Genomic DNA, 18,264 nt, shown 5'->3' on the forward strand with positions numbered 1-18,264 from the left:
TGATATTAATATTATTTTACAAAGCGAGTTCTAATTGATTTATTTCTACCCACGTTTTCGAACATTCAATTGTTATTTTTCAACACTACTAGAACGTTATTTAAAAACCTGGATATATCAACGTAAAGCATATTAGGTGAAAAAGTTTTTGTGAAATTTGACAAGTTGTCATGGTATTTTTATGTAAACTAAGTACAACGTGCAATCATGACCAAAATTTTAAATTTTATAATTTTGACATGTTCCAACTGATATTGGCTAACATTTTATGTCATTTAGATTATTGCAAATAGAAGTATCTTACAGCAAATTTAGCGTTCTGTCAAATGGTGTAATTGGATTTGTTGTAGTCTCAACATTTTGGAAGTTGTAAGCGTTTTTATGTGGTAAGGTCGTGAAAAGTTGAAAAAACCTAAATTGACGAATACCTTCAAAATAGAGAAATTTCCGAAAATTTTCTCCTGGGGTTTTTTTGCTCCAAACAGAGTAGAATCGATTCCCTGAGTTTCGACAGAAGGAACTGGGACACCCTGTATATAGGTTTGTAAGGAAACGAAAAGGTAGGCGTTCCTTCCATATATTGAACGAATAGTAATGAAACCCGTCATGAAAATTGTGCGAGATTTTGCATCTTTGTTTTTTTTCATTGTTTATTGTATATAGTAATTGGTAGATATCCTGTGCCTACATTGAGATTTAACAAAAGGTGAAATGGAGAAACTCTAGCGATGCTAGATTCAGCAAACTTATAATGAAACAACCCTCATCAAGACTGGCAAAATCACTGCTGCAACTGGAGAGGGCTAAACTCAGAAAAGTGATAGGACTACTAATCGGTCACAGGCATGTGAGAAAACATCTAAACAACATGGGCATATACAACCCAGATCCCATCTCCAGATTATAGAATGAGGAGGAGAAAGCAGCCACCCATATCATCTTCTACTGCGAAGCAACAGCTCAATGGAGATTCAAACTAAAATACGAAAAAACTTAGGGAATGAAATTGTAGCAGCGACAGTCAATGACCTGATACTTCTAAGGAGAAGGATTGAGTCTATTGCACTGAACTAAGGAACAAGGAAGGTACAATAAGCCAAAAGTCTGCAGTGCCTGGGGAGTACAAACCCCACTTCCTAGTATGCTTATCACCATACCATACATCGAGATTTAATGTATTTATTAGCGTGTTTGTTTAAAGTGAGGCCGAAGGTGTAATACTGAGTGTCCCATCTACCTTCAAGAATGAATAAAAATGTGAATGTGCCTAGGTTTAAAATCTGATGCGTTTGGGCTGAAATGACCTAGCAATTGACAACTATTGGGCATAACTTGCATAGCGGAATGAATAAGATCAAGGTCCTGGACGGGAATTCACGCAACTGGGTGATTCATAAAGTGTGATATCACGATATAAGCTCAATTCAATTATGTAAGTACATTTATCAGTATCTTATACAAATCAATCAATTGATACGTACATGAGATATGTGTGCATGGTTATGATTAACAAATTGAAATAGTTAAATTTGAAAAAAAAGATGGCTTGTGGTAATAGCAATTTTTTCAAACTTGCTATAATTTAACACTTTGACGTAAATTTCAAATTGTAAAGCTGATCTAGCAATTTTATATTTTTGGAAGTATGAAAAAAGTATAATTTTAATACATCAAATTCTTTCCCCCTTTTCAAATAGCAGCTATCTGTGATCTTTGTAGTAGTCCATATATTTTTATTAAAAGAATTTCTTAAACTTTATAATTAACTTTTCAATTAATTAACCTTTAATTGTAAGTGTCACGTGCGGGATTCGAACCCACGATCATCAGCTAAATACGCCGCTGCTCTACCACTTGAGCTATCGTGACTTCGATCCACACGAACACCAACTCCCCATCTCAACCACAACATATCGAATTTTCCCTCCTTTTTCCCATTTGTCGCCGAGAATCAAATAGATTACACGAAATTTGAAAAATGGCACCGATCACCAAAACCTCGATTAAAGATTAATTAATTGAAAACAATTTATTTGGTCAATCGGACCACGAAATCCAATAGAATTATAATTAACTTAGATATTAGAACTTAGAACTTATGAACGGAGACTTAAAATATTGAGCCAAAGTCGTGAAAAATATCGCTATCTTAATTTATTTCGCTATCGCAGGAGAACAATAGGGTTTCATCCATCCTTTCACTTTTCAAATTACTGCAGGATTGTATGTGTATTATACCATAACGATTTTACGTCAGTTCTTTCATTATTGTTCAGATATACATAACATATTTTTACTTGTAATTTTAAATATTGATTTTTGCAGCCATATTTGTTCCTAGGCAACATTGACAAAAAATCAGGATCATTCAAGTCGTGGCGATTCAACCCCCACGTTACTGCAGTTGTATACACCTGAGCGTTATCGGTAGCTACCGATTGATTCAGATTCGAGCGTCAATACGGACAATAGGCCGACGCCTTTTGTCTTTCTGCGAACAATGGATCTCCAACTCCCAGCATCACTTATCTCAATGGCAGTCGAAGCGAATAATTCCAAAAAGATATCCTGCAATTGTCAGTAAGGGACTTTTGTCTATTTTGTTTTTCGCTCTCCGTCATTAATAGCGGCTATGATGGTTTTTTTGCGATCGGTTTAAGGATAAGAAGTCAATTATAAAACATTCGTACGTTCTTGAACAATTTTCTTTTAGGATATGTTCATAAAAGCAATTGTTCTCATATGCAGAAAACAATATACACTATATTACGGTAAATTATCGCACTACGAGAAATAAATAACTTACGATCTATGCACTTTCAAACGGTTTATCAGCTTACTTACCTAGAACAAAAAATAAGTTACATCATTAGTTATGAACATAGGATATAAATGATTGTATGGGAGATAGATTTGATATAGTGATTTTCTCGGTCACATCAGTCGCACTACATTCAGCATTGATCTCTCTCCCTCTCCCTGTGTGTGTGTATTTTAGGAATGAAAGATAGTAGAAAAGCAGAAAAAAGAACAGTTAGGGTGAAACAAAAGGTTAAACCAGAACTTCAGTAAACGGGAACGGATCAGGTCTTGAACGGAGATAATGTTGAGGTCATTGCAGATGGTGAAGTTAGAGACTAGTAAAGAATTCTTCTGGTGAATTTTGATTGGAATGCTTCGATGGATTCTGTCTGTATGTCCAAAAAGGTCGATTTATTGTTTTGGGTAGTGTTAGTCATGCCTAACTTTGGTCCAAGTTGTCCAAGTATTCTGTTCAATTCTTGTCGATTTAATCTACTGTGTCTTTAATCTGTTCTCTAAGTACAATCCGAACTATTTCATTGGTGTGAATGTCGGTATTCCTTGGCGTATAATCTAGGACAACAATCCAGGAGTTGTTTTAATGGAAAATTGATCTGGTTGCATTTGCCCTCGTTGAATTTCAACTTACATTATTTGCACCATTCTGCGATGAGTTCGAGATGTTCTTCAATCTTCGCGGTGAATAGTATGAGATTGGGTGCGAAGATTAAATGCTTATGTTATACGGGGGTGGTGTTGGAAAGGATTGGCAGGTCAGGATCGGATCAAGACTGCTCCCTTGTAGGACGCCTTGGCCCTGTTGCTTCTGCAAGAACCCATTGCCACATTACTCTGAAGCGGCAATCTATTAGGTACAACTGTTTATATAAAAATCCGTTTTGAAAGATAATAGCTAGACCAGGGTGATGAGAGGGACTACCTTTCTTCTTACAAATACTGACACGGAATTGGTTCATATAAGAGATCAATGATTTTAATGAAACTTTTTTCATAAATTCTAGGTCGAAAAATATGGGAAATGTGTCCGAGCTTTCTGCCGAGAAATTTTTTAATCTAATTTATAACCTTTTATGTAAGGTTTTGTTGAAATGAAAACGCTAATGTCACGAGCGGGATTCGAACCCACGATCTTCGGCTCAATACGCCGCTGCTTTAACCACTTGAGCTATCGTGACTTCGATTCACTCGGACACCAACTCCCCATCACAACCGACAACCTTTCGAATTTTCCCTCCTTTTTGCCATTTTTCAAATGTCGTGTAATCAGGATTCTCGGCGACAAATGAAATGGCCACAGAGAGCTTTAGTGAAGTATCCTTCATTTTGCTTATTAAATCGATTAGGCTAAGGTATTGGTTGAAATTTAAAAAAAGTCAGCGTAACGAGCGGGATTGGAACCCATGACCTTCGGCCCAATACGCCGCTGATCTAACCACTTGAGCTAGCATGACTTCGATCCACTCGGACACCAACTCCCCATCTAAACCGACAACCTTTTGAATTTTCCTTCCTTTTTGCCATTTTTCAAATGTCGTGTAATCAGTATTCTCGGCGACATACGAAGAGGCCTCGGAGAGCTGTTGGTGAAGACATACTTTGTTTTCTTATTAAATCCATTATACTTAGTGTCCTGATTGGCCAAAATACTTATTGGGAGAAAAATGGCAAGAAAGAAAAATTCGATACTTGTAGGTTGAGATGAGAAGTTGGTGTCCGAGTGGATCGAAGTCACGAAAGCTCAAGCGGTTAGAGCAGCGGCTTATTGAGCCGAAGGTCCTGGGTTCGAATCCCGCTCGTGACACTAGCTTTTTCGTTTCAACCAAAACCTTGCATAAAAAGATTAATTGATTGAAAGAAGTAATTGGGTCAATCAGATCACTAAATATAACGGATTTACTCATTTATAGTTAGTTTATATTCTTTGTGGTCTCTGTCTTGGTATGCACGTAATTCGAGGCTATTATTTATATAATATATACTATAATAACTATAAAATAAACTAACTATATAACTATGGATATTATATGTTATATAATATATCTTTTTTTACGTATAACCAGAAAATAATATGCAGGATTTCACTAAAAAGATTATTTATATAAAATATTGATCGATTCAGATTTGTTTTTAGCACTATTTACAGTCCTTTGATAAAAATTTCCATAGCAATAAAAATAGATATTTTATGACTGGATTCGCCAAGGCTTTATCCCCGATATCCCTAATTTTACAAAAAATCCTTATCAATGATCCGGATTCGTAATTATATGCAGCTCAGCATGGTATTTTTGTCAACAGAAGCCAATCTTTGATAAACAAAAATAATGTTCTGTAAGATAAGCATAATTCATTCCATTTCTGTGATACGAAATAGACCGACCTCGCACCATCGTATGAACTTTGCACCTAATCAAGATAAAAGAAGAAGTAGCCAGTTGCCTCAAGATGCCTGTAAAGACCCTTCGTGATGCCAGACCGGGATCATATTAGCAGCACGAAGACGGAAAGGGGCTACAAACGGCTATATATATTTTGATAAATATCTTCAAGTACTACGATCGAACACAGTGGTTTGAAAAAACGTATATAATTTTTTTACAACCTAAAATTGAACTGTTTGGTCTGAATAGCCTACAATTATGCCAACGCTTGAAATATTGTCCACAACTTCCCATCAAAATATTATTCTTTCTTTCAGTAGAAACCCATGTAGAATAAAACTTATATTTAACAATAACCGTGTAGAGAAGATTAGATATTTAATAAATTAGTATAATTTACTTAGAAAAAATTCGGTCCCACGCAACTTTTTTAAAAACGAGAAAAATGAACTGATATGAAGTAATTTGAAGTAATAGTATTTAGTAAGTAAATTAAAATATATAAAACTAAAAAAATTACAATTTGATTAAATTTCATACAGTCAACTGAATGGATAAAAATAATGTCAGAACAGTAATATTGATAAAGACAAAGATAATTGACTCTTTATGTAGAAAAACGAAAAACTTTTTTTCGTGTTTTTTAGTTTTTCATTGACCATCTATGTGTCTGTCTTCTCACGATGATTTCAAGGTGTGTAATCTACTCACCTTGTGTTTCTCCGTTCCCACGATCGCCGGGAGAAAGAAGTAGGAAGCATGATGGCAGAGACAGAAGCAAGGCGGATGTTTGGAAACAAATAAGGCAATGATCATCAATGATGAAAAAAAACAGTGTTTATAACCATTATGAAATCTAGTTTTACCGGTATGATGTAATGTATGATGGCCTCGTACAGTTGAACAATTTGTAATTTTTTTGTATCAACTCAATATTTATCTATCTGTTTATTTCAGTAAGTTCAGTCTCTGGCAATTTATGTCATATCTGGTTTTTCTTTACGATGATTATTCTAAAGTTTATTTCTTTTCGTTTTTGCTTATCTGCTGTAAAAATTTCTAGTAACAACTATATTAAAATTAATCATGTTATTACACTTTATGTCACTATGGCCTACTTAACATTAAACATGGTTTCGTAGTTTTGGCATCTTCTTCTTTTATTAATATAATCTAAGATTTTTCCAATAATGTAATCACCCCTTTTGGAAAAAATAACCCAGGCCGAATGGGCCAATGCTAACTGAACACCATAAATAAGGCTGAAAGAGAAAATAGGGTAGAGGGTCTTCCAGATAAACATAATGGCGTGTGCGGAACAAAGACATCTAACAATACCAGATGACAACAAATAAACCATACCAGTTGAACCAAATGGATTCAGTAATGATTGCATCGGTTCTAATTTATAAATTTATATGTACGTACAGGTTTTTCAAACATTGAAATACCTTGTTGTTAGAAGCGAGATCCTGAATTTAAAAGTGACTTACTTTGAAGAAAAATCATTACAGGCTATAAAAATTTAATATTATTATTAACTATCCTATCAACGTAATATATGGAATTTTGGATCCGCAAAAGCTGCATTAACTCACATGCAAGTTAAATCCAACATTGGAAGCACATGTACCTGGAAAATCTAGGAAAGCTAATACAGACTCCAAAAACAAATAAATTGGATATTTCCTCATAAAACTATAAAAAATAAAATCAAACGCCCATTATTAAAAATGGCGTCAGAACAGAGCCAAGATTTACGAAAAAATTTCACTCTTCCTTCAAAACCATTCCAAAATATTCCGCCCTCATCCTGACATAACAACTAGAATGAATATTCAAAAACCATCGAAAAATAACTAGTCCAGCCACAATTCTTCTATTTCCGCCAAAAGTTTGTAATTCTTAAGAGGTCCAGTGTATTACCAAAAACTTTCCCCAAAAGCAGCTCCTGGATACTACCCGAAATACTTCGAATCCTCCCTACAAGAAGCACAATCTTCTAAGCTCCTATTTATTTACGAATTACCGTAAATCTTTCTTCTTTTATTTCTTTCAAATACATAATTTGTTGTAAAACAATAAATAAAAGAATTTTAAAAATAATTATTTTTGTCCCTTGTTATTGGTTTATCCTTCTCTAAACAGTAATTATTCAGAAATCGTGAGATGCGGTCTGGTGTGATGTAGGTTTCAGAAAAACATTTTCTTTATCGTGCCAACGTTTCGATCTTTATTGAGATCATCTTCAGGGCCTGGGATTTACAAACATTGTTTACATTTAACAAATACATTTAGGATGTGGAAAAGTGAATTTATACAATGCAAAATATATTTTTTATATTCAATCAAAGTATTTCTACTCACTCAAAGTGTTTGTCTTTTGTGTAAGAATGGCACAATTACACAAACACAGGTTGTTTTTCTGAAACCTACATCAGACCAGACCGCATCTCAATTTGTTCATCTCTGAATAATTATCGATTAACGGTCACTAATCACCACACATTTCTAAACAGTAAGCTCTTCGATCAGATTACCACGCAAAATTATTATGAACAATTTTTTACAATTAATTATAAATATACATAAATGAACTAGACAAGAATACTAGTACTTTAGTAGTAGAATACTACTACTTTAAAAACAATACTATTTTTTACGGTTTTATTGACATGCCAACGCCCACAGAGAGGCCAAATAAACCAGAATCAATTTAAAAGCCCCAAATAAGTGCAAATAAAACAGATAAATAAATACAAATAATCCGTGTCCTTTTACTCGCAATAACCACTACAAGTCTTCAATAAATTTAAAATAAATTAAATGTTAATTCGAAGGAATAGATGATTGATCGTTTCAACCGGGTCGAACTTCAAAGGGTCTTGTTAAAGGTCCATCAGGATGCGGATTTGAGCGACAAGGGCATACACGACCCGCAATAGCAACAACGAGAGACTTGGAAATTAATTGATTGTTTAATGTTCAACCATTTGAGAAATCGACAATCGCGGCTTCCTTCCCCTTTAAAATTAAAAGATTTTTCATCTTTTGTTTCTTATTCTTGCTTCTTTTGAATTTATATTTCATTATCTAACTTGCAATCGGAACCGATTGAATTATAAATTTGTTTGAATATAAATCGGATGAAACTGCTTTCCCACAGAGGAGGTTCCACGTATGTTTACTTATGTATAAGGATAAGTCAAGGCTTTCAACTTAAGTCGAGCTTACCTCTAATACCAAGGGGAACACAATGTTACATACATCCTGCATCATTTTCAACACCAACAAAAATGTTATTCCAAAAAAGGTGTTCCTGTTTTAACTTTGAGCCCATTTATTTTGTAACGTTATTAACTGTTTTTAATTGATTTCTGGCGTAAATAGCTATAATTTAAGAAAATATATAGGCCAATAGACCATTTGTTTCTCCGATTCATCATTTACACTAGGTATCTTTAAACATCACTCTAGCTTTTCTAAAGAAAAATCGGCTTCTGAGAATGATATATCATATCGAGCATGGTTGCACGTGCAAATCCCACAATGATTCACACAAAATACACGTTATTCAGGCTATTTTTGTGGCTTGAATGCCAAAACAGTCTTATATTGTGTAAATCAAAGTGTATTGTTCGACTTGCTGCGTTTCTCTCTAATCTATCTAATCAATATCATTTTTTACGACGAGAAATAATTTATAAATGACAATAAAACATTATAATATAATTTATGGCTATTTCTTTCTACAATAATCTCTCTCTCTCTCTCTCTCTCTCTCTCTCTCTCTCTCTCTCTCTCGTTCTAGCTACAGATTTGTAATTTTCTCACCTTTCTCTCTCTCTCTCTCTCTCTCTCTCTCTCTCTCTCTCTCTCTCTCTCTCTCTCTCCACATTAAATGGCAGAAAGGTCCATGAAACCTATGATTGCGTGGTGAAATCAGGGTGTTCGGCTACTCGTGTTACAAACTTTCCCACTAGATTCTACATTCAAAACGGAACCAAAAAGTCCTCATTAACTATGGTCCGAATCTCAGCAGTTTCGGAGTTATTCCATTTTTTCTGATTTCGTAAGTTTTCACGACTTGGTTTCAAGTAAACAATGATAACTCCAAAACTAGAAGGTTTTGGACAAATCCGTTGATAACATTGAAAACTACGTTAAATTTCCAATAATGTGACATCAGTAATAAACTTGTAAACGGTCGTGAAATAAGCGTTTGAGCAGCGAGAAGTTTGAAAAAAAAAATTTTTTTTCAAAATTGAAACACTTACTATGGTGATTCTAAACTACTATTTCCAAACCTAGAGACGAGCAAATTTCAGAAAACCTACTCCCTTCCTTTGTGTAATTTCTTTTTTAATTACTTTTTTCAAATGTTAAGAAATTGATGTAGGAAAGTAGAAAAACCGTGGCTAACATACTGGTAAGGTGGAAAATTACAAAAAAAACTTAAGGAAATTTTGAATGAATCTATTAAACTTGTTTTTAATTTGGGTTCGATACTGAAATAGCGCAAGTGTTTACTTATTTACCAACACGACTGCAACTTTGATTAAAGGATTATTGTATTATTATTCTCCAGAATAAAAGAGTTTTAAGATTCAATACGTTTTCTGTTAACTATGTGATATCTTGCTAACACTATGGATATTTTGTTGTGATTAGTGAATGTTAATCGATAATTATTCAGAAATCGTGAGATGCGGTCTGGTGAGATGCAAGTTTCAGAAAAACATTTTCTTTATCGTGCCAACGTTTCACCCTCAACACGACACGCAAGAATGGCACAATTACACAGTAGACAAACATTTTGAGCCCTGAAGATGATCTCAATAAAGATCGAAACGTTGGCACGATAAAAAAAATGTTTTTCTGAAACCTACATCACACCAGACCGCATCTCACGATTTCTGAATAACTATGGATATTTTTTCTAATGAAGAATATGCTGATATACGTCTTACGTACGGGTTTTGGGGGTTTAATGCGACGGCAGCGCGTCGAAATACACTGCGGTGGCTGGAGAGCATTTCGAATCGAAATTAAAAAACGTAAAAAAAATTCATTCAAAATTTCCATAATTATTATTTTATTTTTTATTATTATTAATCGTTCCACCTTACCAATCCTTCAGCCAAGGTTTTTTCCTTTCCTTCATCAATTTCTTCATCCTTGAAAAAAGTAATTAAAAGCAATTGCACCACTAAAAGGATATTAAATGGAGTACGTTTGCGTTGAGATTTGCTGGTTTCTAGGTTTGGAAATAGTAGTTTAGAATCACCATAATAAAATTTTCAACTTTGAGAAAAATATTATTTTTCAAATGTGTGGTGATTAGTGACGTTAATCGATAATTATTCAGAAATCGTGAGATGCGGTCTGGTGTGATGTAGGTTTAAGAAAAACATTTTCTTTGTCGTGACTACGTTTCGATCTTTATTGAGATCATCTTCAGGGCTCAATAAAGATCGAAACGTTGGCACGATAAAGAAAATGTTTTTCTGAAACCTACATCACACAAGGCCGCATCTCACGATTTCTGAATAATTATTTTTGAAAGTTCTCACTACTAAAACTCCTATTTCAAGAACGTTTACAATAATGATAAAAATTTATTGAAAATTTAACAGTAAATAACAACAGTAACCTTTTTTAGTTTGCAATGGTATCAACGAATTTGTCTAATACCTTTTACTTTTGTTGTTATCACAGAAAAAGTGGAATAACTCCATAAATGCTGAAATTCAGGCCATAGTTCATTAGGACTTTTTGGTTCCATTTTGAACGTAGAATCTACTCGCAAAGTTTGTAACACGTGTAGCCGAACGCCTTGTATAGATTATTAATCAATCAATCTCTCTTTCACTTTGTGTGTTACGCGGACATGCCATGTTTTCACAAAAGGACTACATTCAACAAGGTACATCCTTTATTAAAACGTAGTACAAACGGTTATAACTTGACCACTTTGAGAACGAAAACGTTTAGATTTAGTCCCTTTCTGACAATCCGTAATTACCTATCATTTATTACCTAAAAGAATTCCTAACTGCTGCTATCCAAATAATTATTACCATTAAAAATATTGTACATACTCAATATGTACATCTCCTCTACTATCGTTTATTACCTAGACTGCAACCGTGATTCATACTACTATTACTACTGTTACATAAACTTCTGCAACTGCATTTTATTATCTGATTACTCATTTGTATAATGATCAATAGATTGTACTTTTTTAATTCGCATTCTCTTTGAAGTTATATTTATGATTTTCATTTTAGTTATTACATAAACTGGCTGACATCGTGACATTGACTGATATTCATAACGGCTCTGTGAGCTGGCCTCGTCGAGCTGTCACGTGAAATTTTCATTGTGCCACGATTGCTCCTGTTTTATGTATCACCGACCTTCATTAAAATCCCATAAAAATTTATTTTCGCTCAATTTATTTCAGCGGAGATAGAGAGGCGGATTTTATGAGAGACGTGATCCCAGTGGCCGGAGTGCGCATATTGCATTTATGCTCAGGCTGTATTTCTAATAAGAGAGACCTCGGAGGATGTCGGTAGGAATACAGCTCGATATCCTCTTCCACAATAATATCCAATATCAATATCAAACTAAAAATTTTAAAATACATTTGAACCATCCTATTGTTGGAAAATACAATTTTTTGAGATTTTCGTTTTACTTTGAACTATTATTGATTCCCCTTTTGAGTCGACAATGCTTAAAGAAATTAAAATAACATTATGGCATTGAAGCCATTTTTAGACGACTAATGCCTTTAAGAATTAATATAATTAATAAATAACGAAAAATAAATGGAAGCTGAATCTAACGAAAGAAAAATTAAGGCCAGTTTCAGGATTTTAATTGATCAGCCGTGTGCCATATGTACCTACGCATTTATTCATTAATGTAAAACTTCTATGTTATCTTAGTTTTTTATTAACGTCTTTTGGGTTGATGAAAAATTAATACATGTTTGGACAAAATTGATTTATTTTCGCAGGTGCTTGTCACCTAAAGGAGCTAAATCCTCAAATTTAATTTATGGATTATAATAAATACTTCGGTTGACACAGGGCACCTGTTCTTAGGCCAAAGCCCGCACCGGTGCCCTTTATGCAGAGAAAGGTTGCTCGATGTGTCCCACATACTGGAAACATGTCATGCCTTGGCTCCCTACAGGGAGCGTGTAGGCATGCCATCCAGTCTGAAAATGATACTCGAGCACTGCAGCGGGTTTCTGGGTCCCCGTTTTTAGGGGAAATCGGGGATTTTTATTGTATATAATATGTCTTATGTGTTGTGTGTCTATATGTTTTGTCTGAGTGCATGTATTTATTAGCGTGAATGGCGAGGGTGAAATATAACGTCATCATCGCCCCTCGAACGTGGAGAGCGTATGAGTGTGTGTTCAGGGTCGATGGCGGAATATTTATAAAACTACTCCATCGACACCAATCTAGATTAGTTTGATTATATGTCGGTGGAGGTATATCAAGTACTCCACGGACCAAACGGAATGAGTGTACTGTATGGATGTATTTATGTGTATGAATATATTTATTTGAATGAGTAGTGTTTGAACGTGTAAATAGAATATAGAATTAGTTGAGGACTGAAATACCTAGATGTCGGAAGCCCAGTCAAAAAAAAAAAGTAGTACGCGATTCCCGATCATTGTGGTCGCGTTTCGACCTCTTGTCATCTTCAGTGACGTGTTTTAACCATTATTATTAAAAACTGAGGGCAAACGTCTAAAATAGGCAGATAGAAATGATACAAAACGTCTAACGTGTGTGTATCTCCTGTATAATACATTCATTTTATAACAAACCAGATCTGTTTTTCCAGTCCGAATATTTGCTAATACGAATAGGGCTTGGTCCAAATAGGTTATGAAATGGATGTTTAAATAAATAGATAGATGGATGAATTGCTTGATACATAATTGACTGAATTGATTTTTTTTTAATTAACTAAAACGTTGAATTTTAAATTATAAAGTTGATAAATAGGTATCAATAAAAATTGAAACAAATAAACAGATTTATAGATGATATTTTAGGTTGATCGATAAAGTTCTTTCTCCAGATAATCCGATTATTGTAAGGGTTAAATTTTTTTTTCAACCAGTTCTGCTTGCTAACAGAAACGTGAGGCAACTAGTGAACTTTTCTTTGTTGCTGTCTAACTATAATGGAGATTAGTTGTATAAAGTCTTTAGTTTCTCACAAACCTAATATCATTTGATCTTTGCGGTTAGCTACCATAAAATCGGAAAAAACACATCCGATCGAGACGACGGGTCTTAGGGCAGGTTCGATTTTGACAAAGCCAACACATTCGACCATTACTTCGGTGAGACATACACCTGAAACATGCTTCTAACGAAGCTAAAATCCGTGACAACCTCTCATCCCTTGAGCAATGTCCCTCCAACCGAAAACCGAAAACGGTTATCGGATGCCGAATCATGAAGATCCTAGCTTTGAACTCATCACTAACCGAACCCTCCGTGAACTCCACTCACTTCATATTTTTCTTGAAATATTCAAATATCCTTTTCCAAAAACCTGTCAAACCTATCCATAGAGCTTCTTCCAATCGTCTTGGCCTTCTTTCTTATACTGCTCTCAAGCCGTTGCCGACTTTTCACAGTTTGTTTGGCTATTTTATTATAGACGGAAGCTTCACAACTTGGGGGTCAGAGAGAGCGAGCACGTAAGAAAAAAAAGGCTGATGGGGATGTAATAATTCAGGTGGAGGAGGTATGGCCTTTCACTTATTGTTGTGTGCTTGATGTTCATTTCTTGCTATGTCATTATTTTTGGCGTAAGAGGGAAAGAGAAAAAGCAAATACATACATACTCTTTCACACATACATACTCATACCCACGCATACTGTTACACATACGTACACACACATCCACACATACAAATATATATTTATAATATATATATGCACAGTTGTACATTCATACACATAGATAAATATCCACATACATACATATCAGCTATCTTATAGAGCTTCTTCCAACCGTCAAGTCAACATACTTCCCTTTACAATTAATTAAGGTTTTTGGTTGAGATGAAAAAAAGTTAATGGCACGAGCGGGATTCGAACCCACGATCTTCGGCTAGATACGCCGCTGCTCTACCACTTGAGCTATCGTGACCTCGATCCACTCGGACANGAATCCCGCTCGTGCCATTAATTTTTTTCATCTCAACTAAAAACCTTAATTAATTGTAATGTATTAATTGGTCAAGCGGACCACGAAATTAGTGAATTTAATACTTCCCTTTCTTCTCCAATGATTGATCCTTACACTAAATTCTCTCTACTTTCTCCCCAGATCAGGTTTGGTCCTCAACATTCCATAATCCAACAAGTACAAGTTTGGACGATATATTCTCATTATTAATAATGCAATATTCCTCTATAATAATTCTATCCTTAATACTGTGCTATAAGCGGGGCAATGATGAAGCAACAAAGATTGGACCGTCCCAAAGAAAATGTGGCACTTCTCACCGAGCTCTTAGGAATAAAATACGACGTATGATAAAGTACGATTTTAGATAAAGTGATAGCAACCCCATGCTGACATATGGAGGCGAATTTTACACGTACAGGCTGCATGTTTTAAGTAAAGAAGACAAAAGTTTACATGTTACCTAAGAAATATAAAAAAAATCACGGACGGTCTTTTTTAAAGGAAAATAAGCCTATAAAAAAATGTTTACTTAAATCACAGGGTTCAGGCGGAAAGCAGATTTTATAAAGGTGTCAAGTTTATGTATCAGATCGTCAGCCTTGATAGCCGAATACATAAAAACAGCGTAAATCTCTTCATCATCTTATAGAAGAATTTATCGGAGGCAGTAAAGAAAAGAAACCTCCATCCAGTCTGTTTAGAAGGCCGGTCGCAAGGTCCCATTTGAAGATTGAAAAAGCGTCTTTCGTCTTGTTGAACGATAAGGGGCGACGTTGGATTGTTGTCCTGGGATGCGGCATCTTTCTCGTACGATAACGACTACGCCACTCCCCGGCAGATAAGTATTACGAGGTTCCATTTGCGAAACATGCCAACTCCTGCTTTCGTATCTATTAAGTTCAAGGTCCGACCTTCCCACTAAGAATGTACACCGATTTTCGTTTTCGAGGCGGGTAAAATTAAGATCAATCATAAAATACTACTTTTGGACGTGTGAATAATCAAAAACAACAGGGAATCATTTCTAGACGAACTTTTATAATTCAACTTCTAAAATGAGAAATTGAGAAGGTTTGGAAACCGGTTCATCCGGTGCTATTATTTTATTTTTATTTCAAGCTTATGAATTGATCAACAACTAAAAATAACAATCTTTGACGTGTTGCTATTATATAAAATAATAATCAAACAAAAATGGTAAAGGGTTCAGTGAATGCCGAATAAATAAGGTTATCCTTTTTGATTATATGTATTTAACGTCAATATACACGGGAGAGGAATTTATTAAAAACTTTTTGTCGTATTATGCAAGTTTATTTTGTTTCGATTGGCCCGATTGGATTCTGATTGGCAATATTTGGCATGATAGGTTCATATGTGTTTTTTTCATTATACACTGCCCATAAAAAAAACCGACCACCTGTGTTTTGCACGAATAAATGGCCAAATATGGAAATGCATATTTGCTCAATCTTTTAAGCCACAGACCTGCGCTAGATCTCATCTTTTAGACAATTTTACGCTGAACAAGTTGGCTTTTTAAATGTTTTGCTAACTTCAATCGTTCATCAGTAAATGAAATAATTCGGGAACATGTTAATTTTTGCACATTTTACAAAAATTTCAAATTGAGCTGTGGAACCAAGATATCGTCCTTGGAGCGGCGTCCTAAAGAAATCGTTAGGAAATTTTAATAAACTTTTTTTTGTCACCTTCCACTTTGCCCGATTTCTCAACGTTTTCGAGTTCTTTGCGATTTTTGGCAAAAAAAACTTGTTTTTTACGTGCCATTGGAAAAAACCGATCCCTCTCTCGCTCTCCCGATTTTCAAGAATGCATAAATTTTGAACAGTCATGTTTTCGAAAATTATACGTTGTACAAAGTGTTTCTGAGGATTTTTCGAAAAAGTGAACAGGGAAGCGACAATTCTTACTTTGACCTTTAGGGATGCGGAATTCATCTGCTTTCGATAATCATTGTTTACCTCATCACGTAAATTCTACTTTTTCTTCCCATTTCACAGTGCACTGCCACAATAGTTTGGCTTCGAATAACGTATTGAAACTATAGATTTATTAAAACTAGGAGAGAGAGGGATCGGTTTTTTTCCATCAGCACGTAAACATTTAATCGAGAATCGCTCAAAAACGGTTGGGAAATCGGGTAATGTGGAAAGTGCCCATTTGAAAGTCTATTAAAATTTCCTTTCAATTTCTATAGGGGGCAGCTCCAAGGACGAATTCCTGGCTCCACATCTCAATTTCAAATTTTCGTAAAATGTGCAAAAATTAAAATGTTCCCGAATTTTTGAATGTACTGATGAATGGCTGAAGCTAGCAAAACATTTAAAAATCTATCATGTTCAACGTAAAACTTTCGGAAAAATGAGACTCAGCGCAGGTCTGTGACTTAAAAGGATGAGAAAATATGCATTTCCAAAGCTGGCCATTTTTCGTGCAAAACCAGGGAGACGATTTTTGTATTATTTATTTTTAAATGGGCAGTGTATATAGGTACACGAGAAATCGTGTTAAAATGTTAACAGGAGAGAATTCTGTTGAAATGATGTTAAACTACTAATCGAACTTTGTTGAGTAAGCCTATTACGCAGGTTTACATTTCTCACATAAGCGTTTTGGCTTCACGCCATATTCAGCGAGGAAAACTGATTACTGATTTACAGTTAATTACTTACCGCGGAATTTCTTCAGCCCAGGTTCAGCCCTCGGTCTTTTGTGTTCTACCTTTTCAAAACTCCAGGGATAATCACCCCACAACGCATGCAGTTCTTAAAGCTAAACACCATTCATTATTAAATACATTTTTTCCTATTGAAATGTCATTCACTCAAATAGGGTGGTGGAATCTCGATGTCTCCATCACCTTCTAAACAAACTTTGTAACTAATCTAATTGAGGATCGATGATTATTTAGTATACTATGATCGGCCACGTACTACATATTCACACTAATAAATACATTCAAACTCAATGAACCCAAAAGGAAATCAAAACAAAATATTTTTGCGTCATTTATACAATAAAATAACGATGTTTCCTCCGGAACAGAGAATCGGAGCAGAGACTCCATCAAATTGGTACCGTGCTCAAGCATAATTTGCACATCATTGGTGGGATTGAGTGACATTGCCTGCATCCCGGATTTATACGCGGTGTTTTGCCAAAAAATAAGTGTTTGTGTGTCAAGTATGGCCTATTATTAGACATGTGAGTTACCCCTTGATAACTGTGCTCTTAAACTGAAGAGTTACTTTGCGACTCGACCCACCGACGCTGCAATTCCTTAGTGTTGTGTTTGTGGCTGTATATGAATATTAATATCAGAAACTAAAGAAGAGGAAGAGAAAGAAGAAGAAGAAGGAGAGAGAGAGAGCGAGAGAGAAAGAGTGAGATAGATAGATAGATAGAGAGAGAGAGAGAGAGAGAGAGAGAGAGAGAAAGAGAGTGTGTGTGGTGAGAGTGCGTGAATAAGAATTAGATTGAAAGATTTCGACATTCTTTTAATGAATAGATCTATAGACAGATAGGCACAGGTAGATAAACAATGTTAAAAGTTGAACAGCAAGAATTAAACTATGTAAAAGTAAAAAAACAAACAGTAAATGGAGAAATGAAGAATAATCGAAAGAGCATATGAGTATATTTATCATGCCGCCGGGTATTCTTTCTTTTTCTCTATTTCCATATTTTTTTTATTTTAGTCATTAAATTTATTCGAATATAAAACTCTTATTTGAACCGTCCTCATAAAAGCGCCTCCTACGCTTCTTAGGAAAAAGCAAACGAACTACTTC

At 34.9% G+C, this 18,264-nt stretch overlaps 1 long non-coding RNA gene across 1 annotated transcript in view; it reads right to left on the minus strand.

Annotated features, from left to right (window-relative positions):
• Nucleotides 1-2,096: 2,096 nt before the first annotated feature.
• LOC112126829 overlaps nt 2,097-18,264 on the minus strand; it is a 121,352-nt gene continuing 105,184 nt past the window's right edge. The window contains exon 3 of the long non-coding RNA XR_002910247.1: nt 2,097-2,844. This is a non-coding gene — a long non-coding RNA (uncharacterized LOC112126829). The remainder of the gene's footprint in view (nt 2,845-18,264) is intronic.

The sequence above is a fragment of the Cimex lectularius genome, unplaced genomic scaffold, assembly GCF_000648675.2.
Source record: "Cimex lectularius strain Harlan isolate CLEC.00 unplaced genomic scaffold, Clec_2.1 scaffold89, whole genome shotgun sequence".
NCBI classification, from domain to species: Eukaryota; Metazoa; Arthropoda; class Insecta; order Hemiptera; family Cimicidae; genus Cimex; species Cimex lectularius.